We start from the raw sequence: 18,165 nt of genomic DNA on the forward strand, positions 1-18,165 counted from the left end.
TAAATTAATAAATGCGTCCATAATTAATTTATATAACTAGCTAAAAATGGCCAAAGTGACAGCACTGGAGTGCATAATTTTTGGTTGCATGCAACGAGGACCGGCAAGAAGTTGAGTCCACGGCTCGTTTGCCACGCCACGAGGATTTGGTGTCGCGGCTTTTTATGAGGATCAGCTGCAGTTGCGGCCATATAAAACAAACATAAGATGGGTGAAATCTATGGCCGATGCCCGACCGAACTCCCTATACCCTCTACTTACTATGGATACAGGCTCGTCGTAGGGGAATCTCTAAATTGCTGGTGCTGTGAGCCAACACTGAGTTGTTTACGATGCTGTAAATCATGTGACAGATATGTGCGAACTAGTTTCAGGTGTCGGGTTAGGAGCGTGCTTAAGTACCTTCGGATAGAGCAATATTAAAGTTCTAGCTCTTTATGAATACGAAATTGTCATCGGCTTCCGCTTTTCTGTTCTTTAATCACTTTATTCCAAGTTTGTTTCTTAAAAACATTTACCACATTTAATGGTAGAGTAACATTACAAGTTCATAAGTTCTTAGTATTTAAGGATTTATACAGGATACATTGGGAACAGGATTCCTAGCTTCCCAAATAATCCATACTATTCCAAATCAAATAATATTTTACTGATTATCTTAGAGGTATAATTTTAAGGTTGAGCCGTTTGCCTAGCAAGCATAAATAACTGCTGAATGCCGTGCTAATTACGACATACTGAGATGACAAGATCTTCCTTGCAGTGGTAGTACCCGCATATATAGGGAATGAAATAAACACTCTACTCGATTCGCATGGCGGCTGAATGATGGCAGAAGTTGGTCTTTTAATACGCAAAATTCACAGCATTAATTACACTTGCGCGAGTCGTTCGCGATGTCTTTGAAGCAGCTAACAACATGGCTGCCCCCGGAAAATCCGACACCATATCGGGGGTTGTGGAATGGGAATGGGAACGGGAATGGGAATGGGTATGCTATAGTGTGTAGTATGGGCATGGAAATGTCCAGGCAGCGTTTCCCACTCAATTACCTTGACGCTGCGCCCGCTGGTGGCATAAATCATTTACCATAAAAACGTCGCCTTGTCTACACTTTTCCTTTCATATGCCAAAAATAAGCAAGCGCTTACGAAACACTCGAATGGTGGGGGACTTCTGCTCCTCGGAGAGGTATTCATACCCATTCAATAATATCCAGCACGGATACTACAGTTTTCCGCCCACCCCCACAACCCGCTCACGCCGCATGTAGCATGTTTTCAATGTCTATTTTTGGGCGTCGCACGTTGCTGTTTCACTCTTTTTTTGGGATAAATGTCTAAAGCGGAGAGTCTTGCTTGTTTTGGCCCCTCGTCACCGATTGTGTGGCATTCATAAATATTCCCAGGCGAGCGTTGAAAAGTTGCCTCGACCAAAGTTGGCCACAAATTGTTTTCCATGACTGTTTGTCTGCTGTGGTAGTGTGTGTGTGTCTGTCGCCCCCTGGCGGTGATTTTGCGCAACTCGCCGCACGCTCCATAATTCAATCAATTAATATCATTATTATTATTGACTGCCCATTGTTTGCCCGGCCCTGACTCTCGGGTAATTAATTACAATAATTAGAATTTAACAAGCCATGTTTTGGCGGATGCCTCCCAGCACCCACCTCCCCCAATTCCACCCAACTCCCCCTATTTCCTCCCAGTTCCACCCACCTTTTTGGAGCAGCTGTCGGCCATCATCGTGGGGAATTCCTCTCCGATTTCACTTCGCTTCCGATTTTTTAAGTGAAACCATTTGCAGAGGTCACAAATTTGTTCAGTGAGGCAGGCATTCAATTTGTTTATTTTGTTTTTTCTATTTGTTTGTGTGTTATTTCTCTTTTTTGGGGAAGAATTCGTTTCTCTGGGGGGAAATCAAGCGTTCCCTGTAGTAGTTCCCTGTGAATTTATGGTGGGAAATGCGTTGGACTAGTTTCTCTGTTTATATTTGAGTATTTGAGACAAATCAAATGCTTAAAAGATCGAAAAAATGTGTTTATAATAAGGCAGCTAATGGGCTGAAAACCACGAAAAAGGGGTCTGGGGATATCTCTTACATGGGGGAATTTCGGGTCTTTTGTGGAATAAGTATGTTTCGTATCATAGCTCGTGGGAAGTTGAGTTAGAAAGAAGCCATTGCAGCTTGAGCACCGAAGTTTAGGGGATTACTTATGGGTCTGCCCATGACAATTAATAAGTAAGTAATTAGTTCAAGCAAACAGTGTTTGAATATTTACTGTAAAGGTATCCGAAACTAAATAGCTGGAATCGAAAAGATGGATATCCAACGTACCATTAAGAGCGTAAAATTCTCCAGAATAAATGAAGCGCTTCCAAGGAATATGAGCCCCATACCCTTTATAACTCTAACATCTGTTAAAAAGATACTTTTACGGCTCCCTCTACTAATTAAAGCTTCGTTTGAATACCCAATAATCCTGCTGTAAGGATCTCATTAAGATTAGGGATCTTTCATCAAAAAACTATTAAAGAAGCCAACAGATTTTAAGAGCCGTTAATCCCAACATCGATATGTGTTTGGTGCGATAGGATGGGATTAGGTAAGGTGCGGTCCGTTCATTGGGTATTCCTATGGAGAGAAAGGTAAAACGGGGGATCTTCTTTTGCACTTCAGCTTCGAGTTTGCGTTCACTTTTACCCAATCGATCGCCGTGTTGCCCAGAAGCTATAAACTGTTTTGAGTAGGGACACTTGAGGCAACAGCTGGCAGCGTGGTCTTAATGACTTGAAGCGAACCCGTTACGGCCCGTCCAGATCCTAAATGGTTTCTCGGTCCGTCCTTCCTGGGCCGCATTAATTTATGTATAACTTATAAACCTGAGGGCCATTAACATGTCCCAATGCCGCTGGCGACTTCCGCACCAAAACGTCAAACTCATGCGACACCTTCCATAGGCGGGAACTGGGCCCTGATGTTAGGATATATCCCTCCGATTCCGATTCCCCGATTCCCTGTGGCCTCAGTGGTTAGTTGGCTGGTTGGTTGGTTGGTTGGTTGGTCATTTTTTCAAGGCATATGTTCGGGTGAAAACGACAAGCCTTCGCAATGGAGCTCTCTCTCGTAAAAACTTAAAAAACAGGCCGCGCTAAAAGCAAAATTCGATTCTTTGCCATTTCCATTTCCACTGAGTAACAAACAACCGTTGCAAGATGGAACTGGCAATGGATATGGCTTTAACATTGCGAATGGGACCGGCAATGGCATTGGGAATGGGAATGGGAATAAGACCAGGGCCCGATCCAGAGACCCTGACTTTAAGACGGGAACAGAGCCGAAGACCATGACCAAAGACCAAAGATCCAAATGGGCCGAGTCGTTGCATGTTTCTTACTTGATTTTCTGCTATAAATTAAAGGACTTTAATGACACTTTGGACGACGACGATCGCCAGGCGAATTGTTCGACTCGAGGCTGCGTCTGGAACTGCGTCTGTGTGCGATGCAAACTCATTCTCCATGGGTGCGAAAATGCCACGCAATGGGCAATAAGAAAATCGATACACTGAGGTACAAGGAAAGCATCTGAAAAGGGTCAGGAATAATGGTTTTCTCTATATATGTAAATCTATCTTTAAAGTAACAAAAACAGTCTACGGGTTTTGTAGGCAAGGCATTCATTATGAGTCGTATTTCAGAATTTGAAATAAAAGTTATATGTTTTTAAATGGTGTTTAATAATATACTAAGTAAAAAAACATTTGAGTCACTTTTCTTATTTGTAGATCTTCTCCATTCTTATTCAAAACATGCATAAATACTATACATTTGTTCATTTTTTTTAGTGCATCAGCAGCAAGAGCCCTCCACCATTGTATGACCAATAGAATGTGGATTTCAGACGCAGACTGTGACTGAAACTGAGGCTTTGGGCTCGGAACGCGGCCTTCCTCGATTCGAGTGCAGGAAATTCATTAAGTGTATTTATTGCTTCGATTAAGATGGACACTTCTCACCTGCAAAAGAGGTCCGAGGTCCGGGGACCTGGAGCATGGAACATCGAACCTGGAACCTGGGCACCGGATCTGGTCCGTCTGGAGTTGGTTGGCCTTCGAATTTGATTCCGAGCACAAGCACAAGTCCAAGTCCAAGTCCAATGCCGATGCGATCCGTTTTGGTTCGGTTCGTTCTCCATTCGGCTGGGATTGTACATAAATTTCAAGTCTCTCACAATGTTTACACAGTGTCGCCGTCGTTTTTGTTAAGATTGGCACCGCCGAGGCTCAGGCTCAGGCTCAGGCCCACTCCCTTGGGCTGCAAGTATGCAGATGAAATCACCCAAAAACATTATGCGTTGATAATTAAGCCAAGGAATCTCAATTCTTAGTGTCAGGCTTGTCTTGTCGCCTTTTAAGTATTTGAGATGTGCGAAAGAGTCGGCAACGCGCCTCACGAAAGAGATGGCAACCAGACGAGTCGACGGCGGACGACAGCATCCAATTCACTCATTTCAATTTTATTGTTATTCGCCTCTTTTATGGCCTGGCTACATTGGGAATCGGTTGAGGTGGAGGAATTTATTACAGTTGCTGTTTACAGGATTAGCCGGGGAATCGAATCTCTGGCCGACACAGTAGCCGGGAACAGTGATCCAACTGGAATGGGATAAGATAATGTCCGGAACGATACAGCCTTCCACATTTCCCGTTGCGAACAATCTTGAAGATCTTGAAGGCAAGTGCATCTGATTGAGATACCCGATTAGGAGAAGCGTTAAAAAGCTGTGGGGATTCAGCAACTTCAATGCATTCGTATCATAAGTTTGGCGGTTGATTGTAATTACTTCCTCGTCTATCAGCTACCCCTTACTCAGCTAGTGGGAGTGCGAACGATAAAGTTTTAAGTGGCTTGTAAGAGTGGGCATGGCAACACATACTGCGTCTATGTTTGTGGGTTCTGCATGCTTAATATAATAATATTCCTAGCTTTTGTAGTTCCTGAGATCTCGACGATTATACGGACGGACAGACAGACAGACAGACGGGCATGACCAGATCGAGTTGGTTAGTGATTTTGACCAAGAATAAATATACTTCATAGCGTCGGAAACGCTTCCTTCTACCTCTTACATTCCTTTCACGAACGAATCTAGTATACCCTTTCACACTTCGAGTAACGTGTATAATAAGGAATAAAGAACTTAACGATTCTTGTCAGTTATGTAAAACAATGGTTTTAATTAACTTTTATTTGATTACCTAGCGTGTTCCTTTCGCGAAAACATGTTGACTGATTATTGTGGTCTAGGGGATACAACTACCATAGTTTCCCCGTCCAGCAATTGGACATACAGTGACCCTCCCACCTGGACCGTTGAAGGAACCCCCATTTAATGTCCATGTTGTTGGTTTTATGAGTCAACAGAGCCCGGGTTCGAGAGCCTGAGCAGTTGAGGCACTTGAACGGCTGCGGCTGCAGTAAATTTAAACTTGCAATTGTTTTAATTGCCCGGGCCCGTCGTGTTCGCATATTTATGGCATAACGGAAATGAGTTAATAACAAAGTACGAGCCAAACAGACCAACAACTGAACGGAATCACTGTCCGGACGCCAAGAAAGAATCTTGGGGGAGATTTAATACCTGACAGGGATAAACGTTCCTGTCCATCTGCGAATCCGCCCTCCTTGAATTGAATCGAGTTGGATGAGAGGAGGTGGGCTGGCGTTGTCATTTAAATGAAATTACTGTCAGATTTTACAGGAATACAATTTCGAAATTACGTCAGTTTTATGTACTCCTAGTACCTTCCATTTTCCGTTCTCCCTGTGATACCGTATCTAAGATACTTCCACTTCCGTATGGCAAAAACACGCCGAAAATTCTGGTGCTCACTCCGTCGGTCATCGCGGTCGTAAAATTTATGACCATACACACTGGACAACATAATTCGGTGTGGATATTTCAAAGAGCTTTCGGCTTTAGCGGATTAAGAACGCGTGTTGGCCGAATAAGGGGCGTGAAAGGGGATAAGGTGTCTTACGTGTATGATATGTGTGTTTTTACAGCAGCAGATAAGTCCCTTTGTAGGTTGGGTATTTGGCGGACCGAAAGGACGAGGCTGTTATATTTGTATGGCTTTTCAATTGTGGCCGGCCATATTGTACTTTCAGCGCTCACGGGAGTTGAATAAATCAGGAGTGATCCGAAATTAATGGAAGGTAATACAGAACGGGATGGGGAAAAGGGTTTTTTGGATTCATTCAAACATGTTGCATTTATCGTAATATTTCATTATCCATAGACTTTGTCGATTTTGCATTTTCGGGTCTTTTTTTGATATTATAAACATTCTCTTATATCAAATCCTTTTAGTAATTGCAACTCTGAAATTTTTACTTTTAAACAACACTTTTCATATGCTTTGCCATAAACCTTCCATCTAAAGTACTTTTCTGTATTTTCTAATACGGCGAAGGACATATCCTGTTTTTGTTCGATTTTTGACACCGAATTTAGCACTACATTTTGGGTTACACAAATCCTAGTACCAGGCGGATGTTAAAATGGATTTTAGTCCCAGATTTGCAACCATGCCCAGCTTAATTTCCCATACATCCCATACGGTGACATGTGGATCATCAAAGCGTAGGCCAGAAAACCATTAAGTGTTCGCCAGGATTGCAGGCATTGAACGCCCACGCAAGCAATCGATTCACGTGCCATATTGAGTTGTCCGGATAGCCTCTTTTTTCGATTCGACATCGGACATTAAACAAATCCATTGACCGGTAACTGGTAAATGGTAACTGGGACAGGAAGAGGAACGGAAACAGAAAGAGCAACAGCAACCAAAACCGAAACAGAAACAGAAACACACGCAAATCTTGATTGAATCAACTTAATTTAGATCAGAGCCCGGTGATTCGTGTGTGTGGTCGTAAAAAGCGCGGCATATTGGGATTGGGATTGGGACCTCGGACTTATCACACGTCGGCTGTCTGTGGGTTATCCTGCCCCATCGCAGCGGTGGGTGCTGCATGTGTTTGTAAACTTTTATGACACGTGGTAGAGTTGCCGCAACAAATAACAGCAAACAGCAAACAGCAAAACAACAAACAACAGTCAACGTACAACGTACATCGAATAAGGCACAACCACCGGCAAAATGGACAACGGGAACAACAAGAGTTGTTTAATAATAATAAAAACAAATGAAAAGAGCACGTAGTTGGTGGCAGCACCACCACCACAACAAAGGTGGCTATGTGGCTATATGGCTATGGCCATTGCTCCAGGGGTCAGGGGTCAGTGGGTGGCAAAGTGGCAAAGTGGTGCGGCACAAAGTGTGGTGCCGAGTGGATTGCGGCTCCTATGTGATAGGAATGCCATTTTGCATGTGGCTCGGTGTGACAAAGCAGCAACCAATTACCAAATACGAAAAATGACAACTTGCAACAAAAGCGCAAATAATAAAAAAAAACAACGATGTAGAAACTAACAACAAAAACTGCAACACTAAGCGAAACTTTTAGAGTTTCGAAATAAATGTAGACAACAATTACTGTATTACAAACAATTAATTATCTACAATTACTGGGCTCCTAAAATCAAATTACATAGCGACAACATATATTTCCCATTTTTTAATAAATATTTAAGAATTTAACATTAATATATATTCTGAATATATATTGTTCGGACACCCAAACACATATTTTTAATGTGGTACATTTTACAAAATGGAGTTTTAGAAGAATTTTGTTTGTCTGAATATAATTTTTATTAAGCCTCTGTTAGCTGATCCTTACATCACTCTACTGTTTACATATCTTGAATTTAATATTTTTCTCAGTGCAGAGGACGGCAGAGAGGACAAAATAGGAGTTAGTAGGTGTCGCTGGGACAGCTGCACTACCGACCAGAAAAACTTACACTAACCGCAGCTCAAAACATTATCCTGTGCCGTGCCACCAATTTGGCTTGATAGTTGGCAGTTGGTAGCCTGCCCCATCGCTTTCCCTACTCCCCTCCTCCCTCCTCTCAACCGCCAGTGTCCCCACCCCTCGCCCCTCTGGCAATTGACACGTTAGCTTGGAAGCTTTGGCAGCAGCCGGCACAACAACTGAATATCCACTTTGGCCAGAAGCAGCCGCACTGTCCCGTTCCGATTTAGTTGGGTTTTGGTTTGGCTTGGTTTTGTTTGCTTTACGACCATGTTGCACCTATGGACCGAACCTGGAACCATTCCACGTTCTTGGCCGCATCTCAGATGTGGCAGCGTGAGCCAAATGAAATTGTTCTTAGCTGCTATAAGCCACTATTTTAGATCTATGTATGTATATGAATTCGATGATATTAGCTTGACCAATTTATAATGTAATGTTATATGTTTGTATGATTTGTTGAAAGCTTAGTGTTAAAACTAAAACTTTATTCCAACAACACTCATTGCATGTTGAGGTGTAACTATAGAGCACGCGAACATTTAATTTTTGGTTCTTGTCCGACTTTGAATATTTTTGTCTTATGTCAAATATTTGTAGACAAAGGCAATCACTGAATACTTTTAATTCCACGAGGTTAATCAAAAAAGCACCACACAAATGGACTGATTGTTCCGATCACCGCCAATTCCGTTCCTGTCACGTTGACATCTCTTCCCCAATCCCACTCAAATTTGTTTGTCCCAGCCGCAGTCGTCGGTACGTGATTCCATCAAACATAAAAAGAGAAAATTTACAAAAATAAACAAGAGACAGGCAAAATCAAACAGAAACAAAAACCAAAAAAAAATGAAAAAAAGAAAAAAAAGGAATACAAACCGACTCGAACTCGAAAAGAATTTTCAAATCGAATGCAAAAATTGTGCAAACTCGTGAATAGCAAATGCTTTGTAGCCAGAACATTGGCACACCAAACTAAAGCTACAACTAAAAATTTTATTATAGGGCGACGACTTGGGGGGCGAGCGTTATCTGTCGAAAGTCGAAATGAAATCACAGACATCGAGATGGAATGGTTGCGGGTTGGGGATTGAATAGGATGCTGCATGGGAGGTGCATGGGAGCTGTAGTGGTCTCGCCTGTGTTTTTGGTCTTTTGGTCTGACGACCAATTTCTGGTCGGTGGCAAACTGAATTATATTTTGAGTGGACGCCACTCCCCTAAATGTCCCCTAAAAATCCCTCCTCCATGGCCACTTCTTTGCCATTTCGATCCTCCCTGCCGACTGTTTTTATGTGTTTTGATGTTGTCAAGCAATTAAAAATTTTGTGCCAATGTGCCTTTAGTAGACATTTTTGTTTCGTATTTCTTAGGTTTTACTTGCGACATTTATGCGATTTTCATTCGCAGTGAGGAGAGAATGGCAAATGGCAAATGGGGAATGCGAATTTGGCTGTGTGTGGCATTAATGGCATTTTTTTTCTTTTTTTTTTGGAGTGGGGTGGAGTCACCCATGGGGGAAAGGATTCGGGCTTAACAGGAAGCCAGGCATAAGTGATACACATTGGGAATAAATAATTGAAAGAGCTGCTGCAAAATTTCAATGTGATTTCAATGCAACTCCGAGGAGCAGTGGAGAAGCTGGATGACAAAGGAATAAATCGCACACAGATAACCGAAAGCAATTTTCCTCAAACTTCTTTAAACTGAGGATTACCTGAATGCCTTACAAATTGATGCAAGATAATAGGATAAATGTTGAGAGGAATCAAATATGGGTTAGATTTCTGTTTGTCCTAACTTGACAGTATTGGAGCCATTCAAATGTTGAATTCATATAAACTTATGGCCCAATAAATTGCTGACACATTTTTTCAGACAATAAGAATAATGTACGGTTTGTTCGAACGTTTTGAATGAATTGTGGACTAGATATCAGCCTTTAAGCTTTTATTTAATAAACATTGATGGCTTAATAAAGAAATGGTTCATTAAGACTTGTTTTATTCTAACATAAGCTTAATGCCAGGTGAAAGAGATGCCCTAAAAGTGAGTATTATAATTTCAAGACTACATTTTAGCTCCGGCGATTGCAACTTAATGAAGCCAACTTTTATCGATCCTAGAGATGCTATCCAGCGGGTGATTGCAATTTATATAAATGTCCGATTTCGAAGGCTCTTAACTCGCGCGGAATTCTGTTTATATCAACCATTAAAATTGTGGTCATTAGAACGCCTTGATCATCGTTTTGGCAATTAATGTAGGGGAATGGCTTTCGCGTTAATGCCCGCAAATCGCTTAAAATAGCCACAATAACAGCACCAATAACCGCATAAATAAGCGGTCCCCAAATAGATGCGTAAAATTTCGAGGCAATCCAATATTTAGCGATCACTGCCGGCTACCTACAAGATCATTTATGGATATATGGCCCCCCATGGACATGGGTTTCTTGGTTTCTTGGATTCTCGGTTTTGTGGTGTTGATGCCGCCGATGCGAAGCTCAACATTACGATGCCGCTGGCAAAGTCGTTACACTTTTTAGGACTCGCAGTCTTGCCATGGAAAATCGCATTAGTTAATCCGACAGATACATATGCAAAAAGAAGCGTAAGAAAACGAAAGGAGAGGAGCTGCAATTGGAGTGCACGGAGTTCTTGCACCGGGAAAAAATGGTATATTTCTCAGAAAGAAAATTTTATTTACAAATTTGCAAAATTGTATTTAAAAACTAATAAAGCAATATTTTTATAGAAGGATAATGTGTGTGGCCGTAGTAAATATTAATTATAGATTTATAGATCTGAAAACTAAATATCTGAAAACAAAATGTAATCTTTGTACATATATTTACTTTTGGGCAAGAGTGACTTTAATTATGAATATTTATTAAATATAAATTTAAATATTTGCTCTAAAAAAAAGAGAATAATTTTATAAAATGTAGGTTTAGCAAGTATGTTAGAAATTCAATATTGTAAGTTTCTTTGGTGTTAAGTAGACTCTTTCCCTTTGTAATGCCAACTAAATTGATGGTATATTTGGTTTTCTGCCTGTGCAGGAGCTCTTCATATGCGAGTATGATAATTTCGTTGGAGTTTTTCCTGGGCCTTTCGACTGTGCTTATTTAACTATTACCACTTCCTTTGCCGGCAATGGTCGATGGTTTCAGCTGATTTATTGTTTGTCATACGCTTTGAAATTGCGCTTTAAATTTTGCACCGCTTCTTGCAGCTCGCAAGTTGCAACAATTACATGGCCGTGGCCATGAGGCCACTGCCATTGTTATCTTACCACTTTTTTATTCTTTTTTCAGTTTTTGCATGGTTAGTGTGGATGGGATGGGATGGGATGGGATGGCAGGGTTTCATTTCGTTTCGCAAAACCCCTTTGGAAGCCCCGCGCTATTGACTATTTTTTTTCGCGCTTAAGTTGTCGTCGTCGTTATATTCCTTCCTGTCTGTCAGTCGCTGAATTCCTGAGCCGGTCCCCAACTCCAACTGCAACTCCATCTCTTGTCGTTCGTCGTTCCTCGTTCTGTGATTTATAAAAGCACGGACGACGACTCGGCGGAGCTGGAATGATTCTTCGACGCTAGGCCCCCGAAAGAATTTGCAGCTCCACAGCGAGCGAAAGAGATGGGGCGTCTGCGAGCGAAAGAGACGGCAAGAAACATGAAGAAGCTTTTAACGAACTCTTTTCATTTGTACTTTGGTACGTAGTATGATGACATGGTTTTTTCTGCCCGCTCTCCACTTCTTTGAATGCCCTGCGATGGGGTATAAAAACCAGGTAATTGAGCTTGGGAAAGGAACTAGGGATGCTGGGCAGCTTTTTATGATATTTCAATGGGTATTTGTTTTTTTGCAAGGATTCATTTGGAGTTCTTGATCGTTTTGGTTGCTTAATAATTTCCTGCCTTAGTTCTGTATGATCATTGGGTCACAAATTATGCTAATATTATCTTAGCTTTTAATGAATTCATTTGTTAAGGAACTAGAGTAGCATATTTAGTATATTTTAAAATATTTTCAAACATAATTTGTGTGAAACATAAATGTGTAAAACATTTTCTGCATCGAGGGTATCCAAACATTTTTTGCATTCTCCAAAAACACTTCTCTTATCGTTTCCTTTGCTTTTGGTTATGCATATGTATCGTCTCTTAGGATCGCTCGATTCGGTATTTCTTTTGCCGATTCCCTTGATTTCTTCCAGGTTGGTGTATTAAAATTTTGCTAAAAAGAAATTTGTGTGTGTGGCGACTGGAGTGTGGGGGTTTGGGGTCTGGGTCTTCAGATGCCTACGACTCTGCTCCTTGACGAGAGGTTCCTGGACCCCCGAGTTCCCAGTTCCCGGTTACCAGATCCCAGTTCCCAGTTTTCAGTTCCCAGTTGTCGGTTTGTCTGGCGGCATCGACAACGACATATCGACATCGGACTGGGTGCATCGGTGAGTTGAAGAAGTGATGACAACAACGACGTATGAGCACCCGGGTTTGTGCCGCATTTAAATTTCAAATTGGTTCGTTAACATGAAGTTAACATATCTGCTAATTGCTGATTGCCAAAGTCGCTCGCAGCCAGAGACCCAGACCCAAAGAGGAAGCTCCGTTGCGAACCGCACCGTACCGAACTGAATGGAACCCGAACCCGAGCCAGAGCCAGAACCCCAAAGATCCGAGAGGGGAGCAGTTGCCCAGATGCCCAGATACTCGTATTCGGTTAGCAGCTACCAATGTAGTCCGGGGCAGTATCTTGATGCCTCTGTGCAGGCAACGGCAGCCTCCCATCCTCAACAGTAACAAGTTGGAGCACTAGCTGGGGGATCCCAACTATAAGATACCTGGTAATAAATTCTTGTGTAAAGAGCAAGAGATTGGTACAACTGTTTCTGTATACTGCCAAAAAGAAATATAGCTTCAAACCAATTTCTAATTAGTAAATACAAGCACTAGTTTTGAAAAAGATTGTGTTTTTGTTAGGGATGTTAATGCCAAGATAATCGGAGATGGTTTTACGTACACAAGCTTATAGGATATGCAATGCGATGTTAACATACCAAAGCTTCAACCAGTAACAGTGAATGTGTTCAAGAAACACATAAAAAGAGACTAAATGCGCGCTCACATCAATCAATTGGGCATTAATCAAGTATACTCAATGGTAATTCAAAACTAGTGGGTATAGCCAAAACAGAATAAACCAAGAGCATCCAGCAGACAGCAGCAGCAACAACAAGTGTGGCAGGTATATTGCAGTCGGCTGCACCGGCGTTCTCCTCGAAATAAGCGTATCTAATAGATACTTGCACACGCAGGGGAAACTGCAAAAGTAGCAAACATCAGCATCTCATCCCATTCCATCCCCAGAAGCTCTTCCTTTCCTGCCTTTCTTATGGAAATTTGATGTTGTTGGAAAGTTAAGTTCATTAAGTGTTAGTATTTGAACCTCTGGCAGACAGCCTTGCCATCGATACCAATCTGCGAAGCCCCTGCATCCCCATGCCTGCCCCCCTCCCCATTTTGGCTGCAACTGCTGATGATGAGCAAATTCAAGTGTTTTCGACCAGCCCCTGGGTTTTGGACTTGGCCCGATCTGGCCCGTTTTGTTGGCCTCCACTTGCAGCTACTAGGTTTTTGGGCATTTTGGCATTTGGTCATTCGGGAACACACGCACGCAGCGCAGACACCTTTGATAAGCCTCCGATTGGGATTGGGGCACATACGACGTCCATGGGTGGGTTTTCAGCTGAGAACATGGAGCACGGCGTTAGGGCACCTGGAAAAGTGTATTGGAAATTAACTGACAAAACTCAGGACCCCAGAAGGGGGCGCATATCGAATGCAGCCAAGAAATGAGTTCGAGACAGAAGCCTCCTTGTGGCATTCAACTCATGTGTCTGCCAAGTTTCGGAAAATCCCAAAAAGTGGCTTCTTTGGCGGACAAACATGTTTTGCATAATTTCCAGGGTGGCTCTAACGATTGTTGTTTAAATAAGGAAGATGCAAAAAAAAGAGAAAGAATTTCTGCCTAATTTTTAATTTAAGATTTCTTTTTAAAATTATATGTTTGAAAATATAACTGCTTGATAAATACAAATCGTTATCGTTACGTTAAATTTTTTCATGTTAAGATTTAAATGAAAGAACTTTAATGAGGCAACCTTAAAATATGTTGAAAACGAAACAAAATAATGTCGTTTGAATTTATTTTGCAGCTTCCGCTTAAAGTGGGAAGCCTTTGGAAAATAAATATAACTGCTGGATAAGTACAAATCGTTATCGTAACGTGACGTTTTTCTATGTTAACTTTAAATGTGACTAAGTTTTAAAATGTTCAGATTAGCAATCAAAAGATTTTAGTTGAACTTAATCAGCATCTATAACATATAAGTTTTTTTTTTGATACAGCAAAGAACTTTAATGAGGCAACCTTACAAATATTTTGAAAACGAAAACATAATATTGTCGTTTGAATTTATTTTGGCAGCTTCCGCTTAAATTGGGAAGCCTTAAATTTCATGGGAATGTGACTCCTCAATGTCAGCACATCGATCCGCTTCCTGATTTCACCAGAAACCCGCCGAATTTCGACGCAAAAACCATCTGTCAGTCGGCCCTCATCCTCCCCCGACTCCAAAATATATTCCCATATTCACATTGGCCCATTGGCCCATCCGACACTTCCACTAACCCAAGGCCAACGAAAATTCGCAAAAGCCTTACAATAACAAATGGCGAAAATAACAACAGCTTCAGCAACAACAAACAAGAGCGGAGTGGGAAAAGAATTATGAAATATGCAAAGCAATAAACAATTTAAAATCAAATAAAAAGACAACTTCATATGCAACCCGAATCCGAAAATCGAAATCGATTGCAGCTTAAGCTTGGCTGGCACAGCACCCAAAATAAGGAAAAAACAGCACGCAAAAACCAGAACAAAATAAATAAAAAATAAAAAAGGAGCAGAAAAATATCAATATTTTATGCTTTAAGCATTTGTTTGCTTAGAACGACCCCCGAAAAGCAGAAATTCACCAGACGAAGTGAACCGGCGATCAAAGTTGGAGTTGTAGTCGCCGGATTCGGAGTCGGACCACATGGCACACTCGCAGCTCCAGCTACAGCTCCAGCTCCTCCGGCCAAGTGTGTCCCCCCAAGGTTCCGCCCCCTTTGGAGTATCCCCCACCCCCTCTATGTGGTGCCTACTACTGTTGCGGCTGCCGGTTCGTTGTTGTCTAAATTTATGATTATTGCCCTGCCAAGCATCTTACGAGCAACGGCAAAAAAAATCCATAACAGCGGCGGACTCAATTCGCCTTGGCTCAGCCGAAAAAAAGTTTCAGCCCCTGAAAGGAGGTTATCGAACATCCGCATACCCTTGGGTTGAATCTGACGTATCAGCAAAAAGTTAAACAAACAATCTAGCTATTTTCGGGGAACAATTTTGCTATACAATTATTCTGCTCTTCAGCATCTATCACTTAGAGGTGTGGATATTTTGTGTACTGAATCAACAGATTGTATTAACAGCTATAGGATCTACTTTCGATTAGTATTTCAATAAATATGCTGTAATATGTTTAAGTTATTCCAATAATAAGCGTTGTCTTAAAGTGTATAAATATTATAATAGTACATCACAATTAAGGATTCAAAATAGAGATTGATATACATATAAGATCATATCGTATCGCGCCATGTAAAGAGATAACTTAGATCGATTACCGGGATATTACCGGGATTTTTAAAAAAATGTGGCATACCCCGCGATACAGGGTATTGAAATGCAACGAGTGTGTGGGGAGGCGGGTGGACAGCGGGTCCAAGTGAAGTGATTCTGCAGTTATAAAAATTGGATTTTGCGCGCAACTTAATCACATTTTCGCCTCCAACTCGAAAGACTCTCGAACTTCCCCCCCTCACCCTTGCAGCTCCTCAGCCATTTCAGCTATTTTATTGCCGTCGACTCATTGTGACGATTTTTTGCCGAGTGTAAGTGAGTGTGTGCTTGAGTGAGGTTCGCTTAGAGATTCCTCTTTTGCGGTGGCTCCTTGTGCGCTGGGCGAAAATTTACGATTATATCGAAATCTGATGGTTTATATGCCAGACTTTCTGTGGCCGAAAAAAGGTGGAAAAACAAAAAGTGCGCACACCCATAGAGCGGCGACGACTACTTTGTATGGCCCAACTAGAGACTGGAAGATTTACGGAAAAAATTAATTTACGATTCCAGTGAAAATCAAATGATGTAGTCGCCGTGTGTCTTCGCTGAGCCGGCAACAATGTTTTATTTAAATTCGAGTTCCGTAATTAAATTCCAAATACTGAGGACTGGAAATCGAAAAGACTTAGTCGCTAGTTGATTAAGGCGCATCAGATAAAACCCGTTTAATTTTGTTTAATGCCCAGCAATGATTAACCAATAACGATAATGGACGGATGGGGACTCTATGAAAGCGGGAAAAAGTTTATAAATGCAATTGCATTTTATTCGTTGGCTGGGTAACTCACTTTTACGAGCTTCACAGAGAAATGCTCAACAAGAAAAAAAAGAAGAAACAGAGGAAGGGAATGCAATTGAAATGGTATTGATAAGCGACTTAAGGGTTAGATAATGAAATTAAATGAAGATAGGTTACTGTGAGAACTGCGTAATGAGTTTAAGAGGCAGTCATAAAAATGCGTAATCCCAAGATCAACTGGGGGAGTACTGGAGTTTGTGTGGGAAGTTCTTAGCCCTGACGAAATGTCTTAGATATTTCTGAGTAATGAAAATTATAACATATTCATGCAAGCATGCACCTCCGAGTGACTCGCCTTAAAGTGCAAGATTCACGCATAAATAAAGTAGTTCAGAGTTTGAAACGGTGGATATAAAACGGCATGAAGTGGTGGCTCAACAGGTGACATAAAATGATAAGAGCCATTCTTTCGATCGTTTACAAACCATAAAACCATACTTGTGAACCTGCAATAACAATATGCAAATACTTTAAGATAAAGGTGCGATAAAAACGTGCTTGGCATATAAGCAATATTTTGAGAGGGCTTAGGTGAGGAGGAAAAAAGTGCAATAATAAATACATTGCAACTTTGAATTGTTAAAAATGAAGATATATGAGTAAGTGGTACCTGATCTTGATACGTACGAACTGATACTTTTGTTGCCATTCTTTATGAAACTCGTACTCATAGGTATCCTGTAGAAAATGCGATTTTAGAGTGTGGTAGCCAATAAATAAATATGCAACTTCTAATTGTTGCATATTATATGATCATATGCACGTAACACGTAATGTATCTTAATACAAATATTTGTTGCTTGTTGAATGTCAGTATGCTGTTTCCCATTTCATATGAATTTAACATAGAAGTGAGTCACAGGCCTCCTGCAGATTAAGTTATTCCTAAGCACTTGAGATGGGGGTCATTAGGTAAAAATGCCGCCATAAAAAGAATCGCCGAGTTTTACACCTAATTCCTTAAGACGGAGTAGAGGGCTGCACCCGCACCAATGCAAATAAGAAATAAAGCAAGGCCGTAAAGCGCGGAAACAAACAATATATATTAACAATCTAATCCAATAAAAAGGAGTTGTAAATGTGCCACGTACTTGGCAACATGAATCCAAACGAGCCACAAAACGAGTGCGCTCATAGTCATCACAGCAATCCGATCCACTCGCCCAATCCCACACCCGATGGCACAAGACCTCACTCAACATCCACATCCAATGAATAGTTCTAGTATAGTCGCTCTGTTCTGCTCGATTCCGATTCCGCCATAAAGCGACTCGAAGACTTTAACCGATAGTTACGGCTGCCATATAGTATATGCATGTGGATGTGGATGTGGATGTGGATGCATTTAGATGGCTGAACTGCAATCGTGAGAATGGCCAAGATGAGTGTGCTAACGGTTTATGCAAAGCATGGTCACACCATCAACCACTTGGCCAAAGGAGCCAATTAGCATGCACTAAAAGTGCAAAATGCATTCTGCAAGCCGGGGCATAACATTTCATTACATGCATTCGTCGAGCGACGGGGCACGCATTGTAAAACATGATCTGTGAAGGGGCGGGGGCGAAATAAATAGAAATAGAAATAAAATAAGGGAACATGGGTACCCAGTCACAGTGCCCAGAGTAGCCAGAGTACCCAGAGTATCCATAGTATCCAATACCCAGTTCCCAGTTCGCAAAGCCTC

Source organism: Drosophila teissieri, chromosome 3L (assembly GCF_016746235.2).
Source record: "Drosophila teissieri strain GT53w chromosome 3L, Prin_Dtei_1.1, whole genome shotgun sequence".
Lineage (NCBI taxonomy): Eukaryota > Metazoa > Arthropoda > Insecta > Diptera > Drosophilidae > Drosophila > Drosophila teissieri.